Raw genomic sequence first — 18928 nt, 5'->3', positions numbered from 1 at the left:
TCTACTATTTGTCCAATACTCAAAATATTGTGTTTTAAACCATCAACAAAATATACATGCTCAATGTTAGTTTTACCGTCAAGAGTTATAGATCTAATACCTTTAACTTGGCATGCTACATTGTTTCCAACTCTGACAATGCCTCCATCCTAACTTTTGAAGTCCACAAACTCACTCATATTGCCAGTCATATGATGTGAACAACCACTATTAATTATTTAATTAGATTTATTTTCAACCTGTGACACCAAAGCTACCTTCTCTGGACTTTCTTCTTTAATTGCCAGAAATCCAATTTCATCATCACTAGCACTTATTATTTGTTCATCAGAATCATTATCTTCATTTTCATATAAGCACTCTCCATATTTTCTAGGTTTGTAAGTTCTGTTATACTTTTTCTCTCTTTTAGGACACTTAGATGCATAATGACCATATTCATCACAAGTCCAATAGTTAAATATTTTCTTACCTCCTTTTTCTCTTCTTACTAGAAGGGAAACTCCTTCAATTTTCCTATCTTCCTTAGATCTTTTGTTGCTAGCAAAATATAATCTAGCACTTATGCTCCTTCATAAACTAGATCAACTATTCAAGGCACTAAAAGCTATTTCTATTTTGGTCAATTATCCAAACTATCTAAGCTCATTCTCAACTACTTCAAGTCTTCCAAGAAATGTCTCCTTTGTGAGAAATTTGATACAAGATATCAACAACTGTATCATTTAAACTGGTGGCTTAAATGGTGTTGTTAAGCTCTTCAATATATTTCACATAACCTTATCATCTTCTTTGGTTCCTCCTTATAGCAATCTCTGATATTTTTTCTAGAAATTTTCATATAGATTCATCTTCCATCATTTTAGCATCTTGAAATGCACAAATCCAACTTGGTAACCTCAACTTCTTAGAATGTGCATTACCTTCAAAACTATTTTCCAAATCAAATGTGAAGTAGCAACTAATTTTACCTAATTGTATTCAATTTCAAGAAGTGTAGTCAATAGTGCTTCTCTAGCTCTCATGTCGTGCATAAAAAGATATCTTTCATCCTTGATACAATTTTCCAAATCCTTTTCAGCAATGATTATCTTTGCTGATTTTGTTAAGATCCAATATCCTAGACCCATACACAATAGATGTGTCTTCATATTTTCCTTCCAACTATCATAATTTGTTCCATCAAACTTTGTACTAGCTTTCCTAACATGCTTTCCATGGATCTCCCAAAGTTGTTAAACTTTATCTTCAAGGATCTAATGCTCTGATACCAATTATTAGAAACAATAATCCACCAATATAACTAAGAGGGGTCAGTGAATCAGTTAGCAACCAATGAATACATTTATCACCTTTAAACATGCTTAACCATTCAACCAAAGTAAACAACAACCATAATCAGATGCATATAGACAATTACACCATATATGTTAACTAGGGAAACCCTTGATCAGAGGGAAAACCCTAATAGGAATGATACCCACAAGATGATGTACTAATATAAATATTCCTTGTTGGAGCATGGACCCTATTAGGAGTCTATTACAACATTTAGTACATAGAGTCTCTATTAGGAGATTCTAACCTTGTTAGGAGTTGTGCCAACCCTATTAGGATTTGTACTACAATGTATGCAAGAAGAGCCCACTACCCAAACATGCACTTTCGACTACAAGAAGAGCTCACTGCTCAAACCTATAATTTAGTGGTATCTTCTTCTTTCTTTATTTTTTTCAACCAAACCAATCATATTTAAGACCTTGTAGACTAGGTCACAAACCTTGAATCCAAACTTCAAAGCTTAGCTCACTCATCAAAACCTTGGCAATGAATTTTCCTTGACTTCTGCTCTTCTCTGCTCAACTTCGCATTCAACTCTCTCTATTTCTTACAATATCTTTGCATCCATAAAATTCCATTGCATACTTGATAAAGGAAAATTCCCTTCCTTTATATCAAGTCCTCAAAACAATTCCTTGAGTTGACTATTAGACCTTCTTAATTAATCATTATAGGACCACATTAAGAACACATTACACTTAGTGATAACATTAATCATCCACCTTAGAACTTAAATAACTTTTCTTACACATAGTATTATGATGAGTGAGCTTAACCATGTCATCAACAACATGTTTTCTTCACATCTTCAACCTCAATTCTTAGAATAACAACTCTACTAAGAGATATAACAAGTTGACCAAAACATGCCTCTGTAAACTCTATCTCAGAACATACATCACCAAAACTTACATAACTTCTTCCAGACTTATCATTTCTTCTTTTGACATTAACTACATATACTAGATACTGAAGAGTGTCTCCCATAACCTTAGGTATTGATAATACTCAACTCGCCATCCATACCAACTTGATCTTTTTGTTGTTCTTTTGTTAGATACTATAGAAAACTGCTATATCGACATCAATGAAAAACCAAGTCATGAATGTAACATACCTACAATACTCTCCCATAGGTATATCTTTAGCATTCATGCTTCCAACAATCTCTCAACATAGGGAACCTTTGTGGTAGGTGGAAAATGAACCACCAACCAATGCCATAGGTGTGAACACTTAAAAAAATCAATGGGGGCATAGATTTTGGCAATACCAAAGGAATGATTCTAAAAAGACAAAAAAATCTAAACAATCCTCTACATAGGGTTAGAACCATGAAAAATAATTGAAGAAATTAAATGAGAAGAGAATAGATTTACTACACTACCTCGTGAAGATTCATGCTAGGAAGAAAACAAGGTACTATCTAACCAAAAAACATGGTAGGCTAAGTCGAAAAGAAACCCAACAACTTTAATTTCTTGAAGGAACAAAGCATTAAGATTACCAAGTTGATGGTTCATATTAGGAAGATAATACTTTCTAGGATGGTCTATTAGCCTGCACACATTCCATGAGAGACAATTCATTATAAAAAAGATTGCATATCTTCCTTGTCCACAAGAGAGCAGATTTTTTTATGGAGAAATGTTTAGGCATCAAACAAGGTGTCTAGAAGAGAGATCAGTAACCGTATCTTCTCCCCATTATATGATACCTTGTAGCGGTCTTCTAGGATATGATAACAATGAAGGGAATGGGATGAAATTATCAAAGCCACATATGGTGCTCAAACCCATGTGGTACAAAACTCAAGGGTCTGTATGACTACCATCCCTTGAGCACCAGGGTTTGGAATAGGTGGATGCATGAGAAAAAAAATGAAGAGTCTCATGACACTAGGCTTGAACTAGGTTTTCCATTCTCCTAACACAAAGAACCTTCCTTAGTTATAGTGGATCATTTTCCTTTCTTCATAATAGTAGTCCATTCATCATTTTTGGCAATCAAAGTCAAATCCACTTCTAGGATTGGTAGATGATTGCATTCCAACAAAGGGACAACTCCTAATTTTGTGTCTAATGAACTAACATTTATAACAAGTATTTGCGAGAGTTAGTTATATAACCTTTTGAGTGAAGGTGGTACCACCTACCTAAATTTCCACTAATTTTTGAGGTACTTGGGGAGGTCTAACTCAACACAAACCCTATGTTGGGGTCAAGCATTAAAAAACTTGTCTAGTTCAAAGGAAATGACCTTGTTGATAGTTTTCACAATGGCTTGAAAGAAGCACCAGCATGGAATGGGAAGCCTAGGGAAACCCACCCATACTAGGACCTTAAAGTTTTGGTCATTAGAGACAACCAAATCATGGGACCAATATTGAAAAACTAGAAGAGGAGACCTGACATATAGGGCCCTCTAACAAACACATGCTCAACTTGGCTAGGGTTTCTGAAGAGAAAAATGAAAAAAATCCTTTAGTAAGGTTTTGAAAACATTCAAGGTAGACACCATGAGGTGTTAAGACCTTGGAAAGCCATTCCAATAGCATGCTTTTAGAATGGTTCTGACCCATAAAATACCCAATTAGATTTTTCTATTTTAGTCAAGAACATGCAATATAATATTCCTTCGTGCTCAAAAACAATATGAGGAGAGGAGTTACCTCGTGAAAACCTAGGTAATGAACTTGCATGAGTGTGTGTTCAGCAACACCATTTTTTCCAAAAACACGAGTGCCAACACCAACACCAATTGCTAGGTCAAAGATTGTCTACGCCATTATAACTAAAAATAAATCTCGTAGTAAATGTGGCATGACTAACAATGAGCAAACAAGGATTCAGACAAAAATCGTACAAACCCTACCATAGCGCATTTGTCACCTCTTGCAATTTCATAATTATTTTTCTTATCTCAAATCTAAATTTATATAAATATAAATATTTAACATCTTATTATGTATCTAAATTGTCAATATATATGTTAAAACAATTTTTTTAACATGTAATTCTAAATTTCAAAGTACATTTATTTTGTAAATACTTAACTTTACAACAAAATTATATAAATCAGGAGGATGAAAATAAAAAGAAACAAGAGTAGGAAGAGATTAAGGGGAATACCAAAACAATGTGAAAAGGGGCAAAAATAATGAAGAAGAGAGAAAAGGAGAACAAGAAAAACAAAATTGAGAAGATGAAGAATAGAAAAAATAAAAAGAGTAAATAAGGAGGATAGGATGTAAAAGAATAAGAAGAAATAGAAAAAGAAGGAGGAGGAGAATAAGGAGTAAAGAAGAAGAAAAGGAGGGAGGAGGAGAAGAAAGAGAAGAAACAAAGTGGGAGATGAAGAAAGAGAGCAGAGGGACAAAAGAAAGAAAGGAGAAGATGGTAAAGAAAAAGGAGAAAACAATGAGAAGAAAAAGAAGATGAAGGGGGAGAAGCAACCAAAGGAAGAGACATTCCTTCAAACCTTAAACTACATTGACAAGCATATACCAACCTTTTCTTAATAATTTAATATGCTTACAAAAAGCTTACACAAAGAGGATCTTGTCACATTAGGTTAGGATTAAGATTTTTTTGACTAAATTTTAGGGTTTGAGTATGCATTAAAATCCCTCATCCATAGTATAATTAAGAAAATATTAAAATTTAAAAATATGACAATACCAAATAGTTTGAAAATATTTGGGAAAAAAGAAAATATAATAATACAATTACCATTACAAAATAAATTTTGTGGCATTGGATTATATCAGAATTAGCACTAAGGTTCAATCAGAATTGAATTTGGAGTTTTTAATATATAATATAGATTAAATATAATGTTGTTAGGGTTTAACTAACATACTACAATAAGGATTAATATTATGGATAGAGTTAATGTGTGTAATATTAGGATTGAAATTCATTTATGTTTTGGTTTCTATGTAGAACCCTAACTATGGTCATAATTATCACCATAGGGGACTTATAATATTAAAAGCCTACTAGATGTCACAATCATAGTCCAATCCCATACCATGTTATTACATTTCCATATTCTTCATTTGGACATCTTGAATATCATTTAGATAAGGATGTTGGAGAGGAAATTTTGACCATGAGCATTTCTTTGGGAGTCAACATCCTTCCAAATATGGATTTCCTAATTCTGATGTGTTCTCAAATGTGATCATTTGACCTCCTTATAGAATGTTTCCCGAGAGGTTTTTTTTGGACAAGTTTAAGCATGCCAATAAAGTGAGCGATTGAAATTGTGCAAGAATTCTTACAGAAAATCTATTTGTAGAAATATCAATGGAAACTAGTTGACTCAATGCTCCCAAACTAGGTAGAATAATTCCACTTAGGTTGTTCATTAATATAAAAAAAACCTCAATCCCTTTATCTTTCCAATATCAAAAGGCACGTGTCCATTTAATTAATTTCTAAAGAGATCTATGTGTGTTAGTGTAGAAAGAGTTGCAGTTGAACTAGGCGTTTTTCCATCATGTTCAATTCATCATGAGATGGAACTTCAAATATCTATTTCCCAAAAGAGCCACGATTAAAACATAAACTAACACCAATGTCTCTTTCATGTACAAGATAAGGGTTCAATATGGAAAATAACATATTTCCATCTTCTATTGCTACACTCATTACATGGAAAGATGCAATGTTGTTTGGAGTAAAACCTAATATATTATTAGATGAAAGGTCTAAGATCTAGAGGTGCTTCAATTGGAAATTTTTTGAATGAATGTCACCCCACTAAAATAATTACCCTACATTGTCAAGACAAGACTTGAAGTAGTGATAGATTTCCAACTAAGCATGGAATATCACTGGTAAATTTGTTATGCACCAAATCTAGATGTTTTAAGGACTTAAAAATGGTCAATACGGGAAGGGAAGTTTCACTCAACTTATTATTTCTTACGATTAGGAAGGAAGTACAACACCAACCTCCCTCCAAATTGTTATCTACTAGATTTAGGACTTTGAAATACCTTATAGCTGGCAAAGCATGGAGGAATTTTTCCATTGAAACTATTTTTTTCTAGATCTAACTTTATAGGCCAATGGGAATATTTAAAATTAGATCATTATCATTAGCAATGAAGAGTTGTAAATACTACAAGTGTCCATTCAATGCATTTCAGAACACATCTAACTCTATTATTATAGATGCTGATCTTTTGGGGATATTAAGGCTTTCATGCAAATAATTTCTTGAAAGGTTTAACCTATACAAGTCAACAATATTCTTCCATAACTAGGATGGGAATTGACCATTGATATTTTTTCCATCCAATATCAATCTCATTAATGAGTATATAGTTACTAACTATTGAGTAATTTAACTTCCAAACCTACATGATCTTATAGTTAAGCCTTCTAACTAAAAATGGGGAATCCAAGTCATACTAATATTGAGTAAATAATATGATAGAAACAAGCATTTTAATTCTAAAAGGTTATGAAACAACATATCTAAAATGGTAATGTGGGATAGCCAAAGAATCTTTACAGAGTAAGGTACTGCCAGCTACGAAGAAGTAATTTGCTTGTGGAATGAAAATTGATGTGCATATAGCTACCTAACAGAGGAAAGACTAGCATGATGAATCCTTTTCTCAAATTGGTTGAAGGAAATATCCAACTCCCTCAGAATAGACAGATTTTGAAAAAATGGTGGCAATACTCTAGTCATTTTTTTATAAATTATATCTAGAAAGATAAGATTGGTCAACTGAGAAATCATAGGGGGTTTTATCCCTCTAAAACTATTTTTATGAAGGTTGTAGATATTGAACATGAGAAGTCTTTCATAAATAGTAAGAAACAATACTAGTTAAGCCAATGCTCCTCAAGTCAAGGTATTTGATGAAGGGAAGGATGCATAAACTATTAGATATGTCTCCACTATGCATGCCCTATTCTAGAAGGTTAATGTATGCAGCAAAATTTACCTACTTTACATGGTAACTTCAATTATTTTAGGATACGCTATCTCACTTGGAGAAACAATCACTTCCATTAACTGATGCATTAAGAATTCCATCATAGACATTCAAGGATTCTTTGAAAGAAAGAAAACCTTGGGAGTCCTCAAGATGACAACTGAATCGACCAAAACATGGATTTGTGAAAAGGATAATATAAAGTGCATTCATCAAAGTAAATTCAATTCGATGAGTAAGCATTAATTAAGAAAAGATTCATATAACAAATAATTTGAGTTATATAGACATATTTATTCAAAAGCCTCCCTATGAGTTCACTAAAACATTGGTAGGGTTAAGTAACCTAAACAATTGAATGTGAAAAAAAAGAATGTCATAGTCAATGCACTCACTAGTTAGGGACAGTGACAACTATCTAAGGTTACAAATACAACTAGTTGGGTACATTAAGTAAAATAATTAGTGTAATATTGAAATTACTAAGTGATAATAGACTATCAAAGACCTTTTAATTTTTAATTTTAAGAAATTAAATACAAATTGTTGACTACAAAAACTGTTAGAGTAAAGTGTTAATTTAATTTCATTTATTAAATTAGTTTTATTCCCCTGTTAAGATTTCATTTTATGCACTCAGAATTTCTGTTTGATAATTAATAAGTAATTATTAAATTTTATTTACATCTTAGGGTTTCCCTTTTAGGTTTTTGATCTCCTTCTATAAGGGTTGATATTTTGTAATTATCTCTCAATTCTTTTCAGTCTGATAAGATAGTTTTCATATTTTTAAAGAAAAACCCTTGCCTCTTCTTGTCTTTTTCTTCTCTATGACATGTTCTTCCCTGCAACTTTTCTTTGCACTTTGTGGATTTTTATTGTTCAAATCATTCATGGTATTAGAGCCCAATCTATTGTAGCTTGTTCAGTATTTGGAGAAAAAGAAGAACGAGGATTTGACAAAACAAATTTCATGTTTTTAAGGTGTTTTTTGTGAAAATAGGGGTTCTCTAATTTTTGGAGAACGTTAAGGACAAAAAAACCTCACAATTGGATTTAGAAGGTGTCAAAACCCCCATTTTCATATAAATTTTATCAATTTTTTACAACGTTTACCTAAGAGGAAAAATTTCTTTACATACCAGGGTTGTATGACCTCTATCGCACAAAACAAGACCAAAAAATTAGATAAATTGCAAATATATATATAAACTATACTTTTTAAAGCATGATGGTGTATTTTAATACCACACAGTCTACAAACCTTTAACAGTTTGTAGTGGTCCTTGGTAGCAGTGTTTCCAACTGCAGTGGTGCCACCACCCGATGACCACCCATCCTCCTCTGTGTGACCGCTCAATCACCACTACCACCCATCTCCTACCACTACCACCAACCTCTAGTAGTGTTTTCCTCTACCACCAACATGCCACTAGCACACTACTAGAATGCCAACACCACAGTGGTCAATTGTCATTTTTTCTAATATTTTTTATTTTAAAAAATATTATCTTCCCAAGACCCTGTCTATTTTTTTGTGATATCTTGAGTACACAGGGGTTTTTTTAAATCCAAAAGAAGCACCAAAAATTTGGTTCAGAGACAAAGACAATAGTGTAGGTATTTTTTGGATTCTTTTCCATTCTGGTACTTGTTTTTGTGCATGAAGCTTCTTGGTGTCTTCCATCTTCTAATGAGCATAACTTGTTCGATATATCTCTATTTTTCAATCTAGAAAAAGGGTCAGAAAGCTCTCCTTGAGAACTTTCCAAATTCTCTATCATTTCACCACTTAGCATATAAAAAAAATCAAAAATGCCTTCTAAAACAATGGTCATGAGCTCTTCTTGTCTAATACTTCTAAACCCACAGAACTATCATACATCGAAATCCCATATGCAGTGGCTTCTCCATTTAAAGGGTTTGTGGTCCTGTCTAGAGATAGTGTAGCCAATTTCTCAGAGTCAATACCAAATTTTACAACATAGGAATAAGATAGATGAAAACATGATCTAATTTCTTTGAGTGATTCAGATAGCTTACAACTTCATCTTGATGAGTGTTCCACTCCTTAAGAAATGTGGTATAAGTTTAAAGACTTTTTTGGCACCATCAACAAACTATCTCTTTAGAAGATAGTACACTAGAAGATGTTCTCTTGGTTCCTCCTATTTCTATGAACCTTTTGTCTATCTTTCAAATTTTTCTTTCTGGGTTTGGAAAGATAGTTGATTTCTCACCACATGATGTGGTTATTTGAGACCCTCATGATCCTTACATAGTTATTTCTATAAGGAGAGTTGATCTTTAGACTCACTTATATCAGTTTGATGGCTTTGAGAGCTTTGATTTTACTAGCATTTCTCTCATTTCTCATATAGACAAAGTGAGCAAGGTTTAGCATGAGCATTTTTTCCATGTCACTATAAATATCTATAGTAGATTAGTACATAGAAGCTAGTAATTAGGCTACCTTAGATATCTTATATTAACAGTGTGTGTCAAGGTTGCGCACTTGGAAAACAACACAATGATTCATTTCTAGTAGGTAGATTCACATGTGCTAAGGCACCATTGGAGCTGATAGACAATGATCTTATGTCATTTCCCACTCTATCATTTTTAGGTGCTTGATATGTACTCACCTTCATAGATGAATTCTCTCAATACACATGGGTATACTTTTTGAAGTACAATTTTGATGTCTTTAATTCATTTTGAATCTTTAAGATATTTGTAGAGAAGAAATCTAGTCTTTCAATTAGGTGTATATAGAGCAACAATGGGGGGGGGGGATATTTGAATCATTTTTTTAGGTTTTTTTACACTAAGCATGGTTTACAACATTAGTTCATAGTTCTCCACATTCCTTAGCAGAATGAGATTGTAGAGAGAAAGAATAAGACATTATGGGAGACGGCTAATTACATGATTTAGTCTTGAGCTATGTGTTCTTCATTTTGGGATGAAGCTATCAATTATGCCAACTATATTCAAAATTAGATGCCTCACAAGGCATTGTAACACTTGATTCCTAAAGAGCCTTGGACTCATGTCAAACTTGATGTTCTACTTTACACATTTTTTGTAGTGAGGCTTAGGTGTTTATTCCAGATATTTAGTGGAAAGTTGTGGAAAAGAAGAGTTGGTCAACCACTCTTTTTTTTTTTCCTACTATTATGATTTAATAGTGAATAGGTTGTTTGATCCTAATTCCAAAGATCTCTTGTTTCATCGAGATGTTCAATTTGATGAGCATTATCCTCTAATGAAACCCCATCACCAACTTATTCCTCACTATTGACTACTTCCTCTTCCCCTACATAGGATTATACATCCTCTAAGAAAGATCTTGATATTGATCCCCCTTCACCACATCCATCATTTTTTTAACGAGTCCCCAAGTGTGCTCATGATACTATTGATGCATCCAAATGTCTCGCAAGTGATCCTACTGATGCTTATTGCACTTGTGCTTAGATTGCAAGTATTGGCCTCTTGAGTCATGTAATTTTAGATGAACCATAGATTTTTTCATAGGCGATGGGACACTTAGAGTGGGATATGGCTATGGATGAGGAGTACTCTTCTTTGATGAACAACCACACATGGGATCTTTATCCTCTTCTAAAAGGGAAAAGGTTGGTTTGGTGTCAGTCCTATGCACCATACCAAGTAAGTTGTACATGGCTCTTTTCACAAGTACAAGGCATGTCTTGTTGCAAAGGTTTTTTTACAAGTTGAGGGTATTGATTACTCCAAGACCTTTGTCCCTATTGCCAAGATAAATTATATTCATCTCTTACTCTCTCTTGCAGCTTCACAGGAATGGATAGTTTGTCATATGGATGTGAAGAGTTCCTTTTTGCATGGAGACCTTCATTAGGAGATCTATATGGAGTAGCCTCATGGTTTTGTGTAGTACTCTTCATTAGTATGTAGGCTTTGGAGGTATTTATATGGTCTCAAATAGGCCCATCGGGCTTGTTATGACAAGATGGATTCCTTCTTGCTTGCTTCACAGTTCACTCAGTGTCATTCTGATCTTATGGTTTACATTCAACATCATGGGACTGACTTATTAATACATGTAATTTATGTAGATGATCTCATCATTACCAATAGCTCAGTCTCCATGATATAGACTATTCATTGATCCTTGAGAGGGCAATTTGAGATGACAGACCTTGGACTTCTGCACTATTTTTTGGTCCTACAGGTTGTTCATTATTTGGATGGGATAGCCATACTCCAACAAAAGTATGCTCTTGATATGCTTCAAATATTCAACATGCTTGATTACAAGCCTACTCCCACACTGTTTTAGTTAAGTATTGTTTTATCTACCACTTGTGTGCCACTCCTACAGTGGATTGCACTTTATATAGGCATCTTGTGGGTAGTTTGTTGTACTTGACACACACAGGTCTTGATATTTCCTTTGTGGATAGTCTTGTCTCTCATTTCTCCCATGATCAACATGAGATTCATTGGCAAGCTTCCAGACATATATTGAGATAGATTTAGGGTACAACATGTTATGACATTCACTATACATCTCAGGGTCCTCACATTGTTGGTTATACAGACTCAGATTGCACTAGTGATATTGATGTTTGCAAGTCTACTTCTAGATTTGTCTCCTATTTTGGTTTTGGTCCTATAACATGGTCTTGCAAGAAGTATCATGCTCACACATTATCATCTATCGAGAAAAAGTACGTACCATCTATGCTAGCTAATTAGGAGACTTTTTCACTTTGACAATTGATGACAGAGTTTGGATTTCTTTAAGATAGTCCCACCTTTCTATGGTGTGACAATCAGATTGCTATACACATTTCCTATAACCTAGTTGAGCATCAATGGAACAAGCACATAGAGCTTTACATGCACTTCATTAGGCATATGATTTAAGATGGTTCTTTGAGCTTGGAGTACATTCCTATTGTTGAGAAGGTTGTAGACATCTTCACTAAACCTTTTTCATCCCATGGTATATTTAGCTATGTTCTATGCTTGGGGTGAAGGAAATTGTCCTTGGGAGGTCTTAATGATGAGTTCTTCCTTCCTTCTATTCTTGCTATATCTTTTTGGAGTAGAGTTTTTCCCAATAGATTTTCTCTATTTCTCCACTTCATAGAGATTTGGTTTTTTTTGGTACCTCATCAGGCCTTTTTGTTGGGACCAAAGTTTGGTTTTTGCTTTGCATTGTAGTTTCCTTTTTCCTTCTACATTATTTGTAGGTACATTTTTACTCATCTTAAATGGGATTGTTAGAGTGAAGCATTAATTTTATTTTATTTTATTTATTAAATTACCTTTACTCCATTCTTGAGATTTTAATTTATGCATTTGCATTTCTATTTAATATTTAATTAGTAATTATCAAATAACATTTACCTCTTAGGGTTTCACTTTTAGGTTTTTGATTTCCTTCTATAAGGATTGTTCCTTTGTAATTATCTCTCAATTGTTTTAAGTCTAATAATACAATTTACATATTTTTAGAGAAAAGTCCTTGCATCTTCTTGTATTTTTCTTCTCTATAACAAGTTCTTGCATGGTGGTATTTTTCAGGCTTTGTGGATTTGTATTCCTCAAACTCTACTGAAACATCATAAATTGCATTACTAAAAATAAGATGGCATGACATAAGATTGTAAACATTTAGGATACAATGTGTTCAACCTTCCTTAGACTCTAAGCCGCCTTCCTCTTCACCCATCTTTAATCTTTGTCCTCTATCCTTTGATTGTGTTAAGGAGTCATGGTCTTTTTAGGATTAAACCTCAGACAAAAATAATAGTTACATGCAAACATAAACAACATCAAAAAATAATAGATCACACAAAAAAGAACACAAGGTACCAAAATTTAATGTGGTTCACCCAATCCCTGGGCTACATCCACCAAATAGGAAGTCCAATATTATTACAATCTAGTGATTACAACTTGATTACAATCTCTAATCTGTTATAGCTCAATACTACCACAAGAACTAATTTTTGCATCACCCACAATGAAACAATCCCTAACCCTAAGCCCTTTTATACAAGTATTTTAATAACCAAGGAATTATGGAGTATGTATAGTACTTCCCTAATCAATTAACACAAACTAACAATCTCTCACTTGGGGACTAATCAAACTCTACATCAGACAACAATCTCCCACTTGGAGACTAATCCTATAGCAATACCACTACCACATGGGATTCCCACTAGATCAAACCACCCTGGACTCTATTGTTCTTTTATTCATGTTCAATCTAGAAGACCAACCAAAGCTGAAGTGGAATTCAACTTCTTCCTTGTCACTACCTTTGTAAACATATCCATGGGATTGTCATCTGTATGTACCTTATTCAACTTTAATTGTCCATCGTCCAAAATTGACTAAGTGAAATGGTATCACAACTAAATGTGTTTTGTCTTTGAATGCAGAGCTGAATTCTTTGCAAGATGAATGACACTCTAGCTATCGGTAAATAAATAATTATCCCTTGGAGGGTTTCCCAATTCTTCTAAGAAGAACTAAAGCCATATCATCTCCTTGGTTTCCTCCATAGTAGCAACATAATCTACCTCTATAGTGGATAAAGCATTAACCTTTTGTAACCTAGAAACCAAGCTCACTACTGCCCCATCAATAGTAAATACATAACCTATAGTACTCCACCAGGTATCAATATCTCCTGCCAAATTTGAGTCAACATAACTCTGTACGTTAGTAGTAGAGACCCTAAAGAGTAAACACTTAGTAGATGTTCCTCTCAAATATCCGAGAATCCATTTGTTTGCATTCCAATGCTCAATTCCTAGATGACTCATATACCTACTAATGACTCCCACTGCATGTGCAATATATGGCCTTATACATACCATTGCATACATCAAGCTTCCTATAGCTGAAGCATAGGGTACCTTGGACATCTTATCCTCCTCTTCCTATGTCTTTGGACAAATCTCCTTAGTCAACTTCAAATGACTAGGTAAAGGTGTGCTGATAGTTTTAGCATTCTCCATAGAGAAACATTGAAACACCTTCTCAATATTATTAGCCTAATATAGCATCAATTTTTTATTCTTCCTATCTTTGAAAATCTTCATACCAAGGATTTGTTTCACTACCCCCAAATCTTTCATAGAAAATGTACGTGCTAACTAGCATTTTAGCCCCTTAATGTGATCCATGTTAGACCCAGCTACAAGTATATCATCAACATATAAACATAAACTAATGTAGCTATCATCATCCAACGTCTTAAAATAAACATAATGATTTGAATGACACCTACTATATCCATGTTGATGTATAAAACTATCAAATTTTAGATACCATTGCTGAGGTGATTCCTTCAAGCCATTTAAACTTTTCTTCAATCTACACACTAAGTTCTCCTTACCTTTGACCTCAAATCCTTGTGGCTAAGCAATATATATCTCTTCATTCAAATCACTATGAAGAAAGGTTTTTTAACATCAAGCTACTCTAAATTTAAATCTTCAGTAGTCACAATACTTTAAAAAGTAAAGATAGAAGTCATTTTAACAAGAGAGTGTATCTCATCAAAATCAATGCCCTTTTCTATGCAAATCCTTTTAGAACTAACCTAGCTTAAAATATTTTCTTACCTACATCCTCTTCTTTCAACTTGTCAACCCACTTATTTTGTAAAGCCCTTTTACTTGCAAGCAATTTGCATAAATTCCAAGTCTTATTTTTCAAAAAAGTGTCCATTTCATCTTTCATTGCAAACTTCAACTGAATATTAGTATCCACATGCATAGGTTCATCATAACATTCAAGTTCACTAACATATATTAGTAAAATAGAATACAAAGCAGAAGAAAAAATTTCTAGAGGTCTAATTAGCCTTTTTGACTATCTAACATTCATTGGTGTGGGTGGCATTTGTTGTTGTAGTTGTTACACATCATGAGGAATTGATGGAACATCATCTTTTGGAGTATCATCCAACACTACATAATCATCTTCTTTATTCTCATGTTGCTACAACAGATGTTTGTACAATACTTTCTCATTGAATATGACATCCCTAATTCTTACAATTTTAAAAAATTTAAAATCCCAATGCCTATAGTCAAATTCATTAATGTCATATCCAAAAAATACACATTTCTTTGACTTAGCTTCCAACTTGGTTCTATTTTCAAAATCTATATGAGCAAATCCTTCACAACTGAACATTTTGAGAAAATAATAACTCACCTTCTTACCAATCAATGCTTCCTCTGGAATACTACAACCCAAAGGAGTAGAGGGACCTCTATTAATCAAATATACAATAGTATTGATAGCCTCTACCCACATTTGTAAGGGAAACCCAACATGCAACTTCATGCTCCTTGCACCCTCAATTATTGTCCTGTTCATGCATTTAGCCACTACATTTTCCTATGGAGTCCTAGGAACAATTTTCTTTCTATGAATACCATTAGTGGAGCAATAATCTTCAAATTCATGACAACAATACTCACCGCCATTATTAGATCTAAGAAATTTTAATTTCTTTCCAATCTCATTTTCAACCAAGCATTTCCATTTCTTAAAAGTTTGAAATACATCAATTTTCTATCTAAGAAAATAAACTCATACTTTTATAGTTGCATCATCAATAAAGGTAACACAATAATGAGATCCACTAAGGAAAGATACCTAAGCCAGTCTCCATACATATGTATAGACAAGCTCTAATTTCTCCCTTTTATTTTCCTTCCCTGTCTTCACAAAACTCACTCTTTTGTTTTCCATAAACACAGCTTTCATAGAAATCCATATTAACACATTTCAGACTTGGTAAAACTTTCTTTGAATGAAGTACTTTCATACCTTTCTCACTCATGTGCCCAAGTCTATTGCGTCACAACACTGTATCAGAATGTATAGTAGCTATTTGTTCTCCCTACTCAACTGCAGCAACTATTCCTGAACATTCATTTTTCTCTAAAACAATTAAAGTAGAAGGAACAATATGACATGTACCAAGATATTAAGTGCCTACTTTCACACCTTTTGCTACTACAAGGGAACCTTTTGAAACCTTCCAATTTTTATCATTAAAAGTAACTACACAACCCTCATCACCAAGTTGCCCTACTAAAATTAAATTCCTACTCAATCTTGGAACATGTCTTACCTCATGTAGTAGCCAATGATTCCCATTCTACAACTTAATCTTAACTTTTCCCTTTCCAACAATCTGACAAGGCTCATTATCCCCCAAATAAACAAGCTCAAAATCGCCTTGGACATAATCAATGAAATAACCTTTACGAGGTGTAGCATGAAATGAAGCATCAAAATCTAAAACCCATAAATCATCAACACTTTCTAAATGGAAGCAAAGCATTCTCTTTAGATTTGTTACTTGCCACATTTGTCTCCTTTTCTCCATCTAGTTTATATCCTTCATTTTTCTTTCATGTCCAACAATCTTTCTTTTTATGCCCTGGTTTCCCATAGTACTAGCAATCGTTCAGCCTTCTCAATTGAGACCTCCTCCCCTTTGACTTTCCTCTTGATTTCCCATGATTTCTAGAATTATTTCCTCTCTTAGTCATTCTGCCTCAACTTTTTGCATTCAAAGAACTCTCAGATGTAGATGCACCTGAGGTTTCCTTATGAGTTTCCTCACTCAGAATAACACCGATCACATCATCATATTTTAGGGTACTAGATCTAGTAACAAAATTACTCACAACCATTACCAAGCCATTCCAGCTTTAAGGCAAAGAACACAAAATCAAGAGAGCCCTAATTTCTTCATCAAAATTAATACTCACAAAAGATAACTAACTAGTAACAATATTAAATTCATTTAAATGATCTACAACAAATCCACCTTTTTTCCATTTTCATAATAAATAAATACTTCCTGACAAATACGTTATTTGAAGTGGAGGGCTTTTCATACAATTTTTCTAGGGCTTCCATCAACTCTTTTGTCATCTTCACTTTTATAATATTGAATGCCACAAATGGTGTCAGGCATAATCAAATTATTCCAAGAGCCTTTCTATCTAAAAGATCCTAAACATCATTTGACATAGATCCTTGGTTCTTGGTTGTTCCTTCCAATGGCTTTCATAAATCCTTCTGATAAAGATAGTATTCCATTTGAATCTTTCATAACTAAAAATTATGCTCATTAAACTTGTCAACCCTTAGCTTACCCTCATCTTCCATCACTCCCACTCAACCATGAGACTTTCTTGTAGAGAATAATTGAAACAACAACCTCGCTCTGATACCACTTGTTAAGATTAAACCTTAGATAGAAATAACAGTTACATACAAATATAACCAATATCAGAAAAATGATAGATCACATAGAAACGAACACAAGGCACCAAAATTTAATGTGGTTCACCCAATCCCTAGGCTACATCTAGAAAATAGCAAGTCCAATATTATTACGATCTAGTGATTACAACCTGATTAGAATATGTAATCCCTTACAGCTCAATACTGTCACAAGAACCAATTTTTGCATAACCCACAATGAAACAATCCCTAACCCTAAGCCCTTTTATACAAGTATTTTTACCACTTTAGGGTTATAATTAATAATTACATGTTGGCCCAAAATCCTAATAAAATAGGGCCTAAATTTTTTTCTTGGTATGGAGTATGTACAAAACTTCCCTGATCAGTCACCACAAACTAACAGGTCTTACTCTCAGTAATCAATTTCACTCACCAACCTTCCCCCATGTGAGGGCTGGTGTAGTAACCTAAGTATTAAATTGTGACCATAAAATTATGTTATAATCAATGCACCAAATATTTACTGGCAACAATAGTGATGGAAGGTCATAAATATAAGTAGTTGCATGCATTAATTTAAACAACCTCTATAAAGGTCACAAAATTAATTGATAATAGACTACTAAAGACTTATTATTCTTCCATGCATATGTGCTCATTGGATATGGAAAAGAAACATTTTCTTTTGAAGATTAAAATGAGCTTAGTTTAGTGATGTTAACCTTTTGTATTATTTCATTATTATTTAATAGGTCTAGTCATATCATTATGCATTAAATAATAGTGACATTAGGGAATGCACAAGGATGTAGAATAATGTTGACAATAATAACTTATCTATATAAACAATGTAATGTATTATTCATTTTTTTCCAAAATGTATATGCTTATTTCATATTAAATTACTATCCTTATTTTAAATCAAATACATTTGATTTTGTAAGTTATGTTTTCCCCTCCATTTCCCTGGCACAATATTACATATCCTAATATAAGCAATTACATTTATTTGTTTCATCTATCACTGATTTGAAAGTAGAATATGAACTCCGATTCTCTGTAATTCCTACTAAATTAATTTTAATTAAAGGAACTCCTACCTAAAATCTAAATAGATTTCAATTGATTCTGTCATATTATTTTTTCTTGTGTCCATTCTCATGAGTAGATATACAAAATATATTTTTTAGTCTTTTTGACCACTTCATATATTCACAAAACCATGATATAGAATGATCTATTCTAACATGAGATACTTGATTACATTGAGGTGGTGAAATAAATATATAACGCATGGACCTTCTTAGATGAATATCACTATTGTACTATAGGTGG

Source organism: Cupressus sempervirens, chromosome 11 (assembly GCF_028749045.1).
Source record: "Cupressus sempervirens isolate cs-2001-9-10 chromosome 11, ASM2874904v1, whole genome shotgun sequence".
NCBI classification, from domain to species: domain Eukaryota; kingdom Viridiplantae; phylum Streptophyta; class Pinopsida; order Cupressales; family Cupressaceae; genus Cupressus; species Cupressus sempervirens.
The sequence above is the reverse complement of the archived record's forward strand: the minus strand, read 5'-3'. Positions refer to the sequence as shown.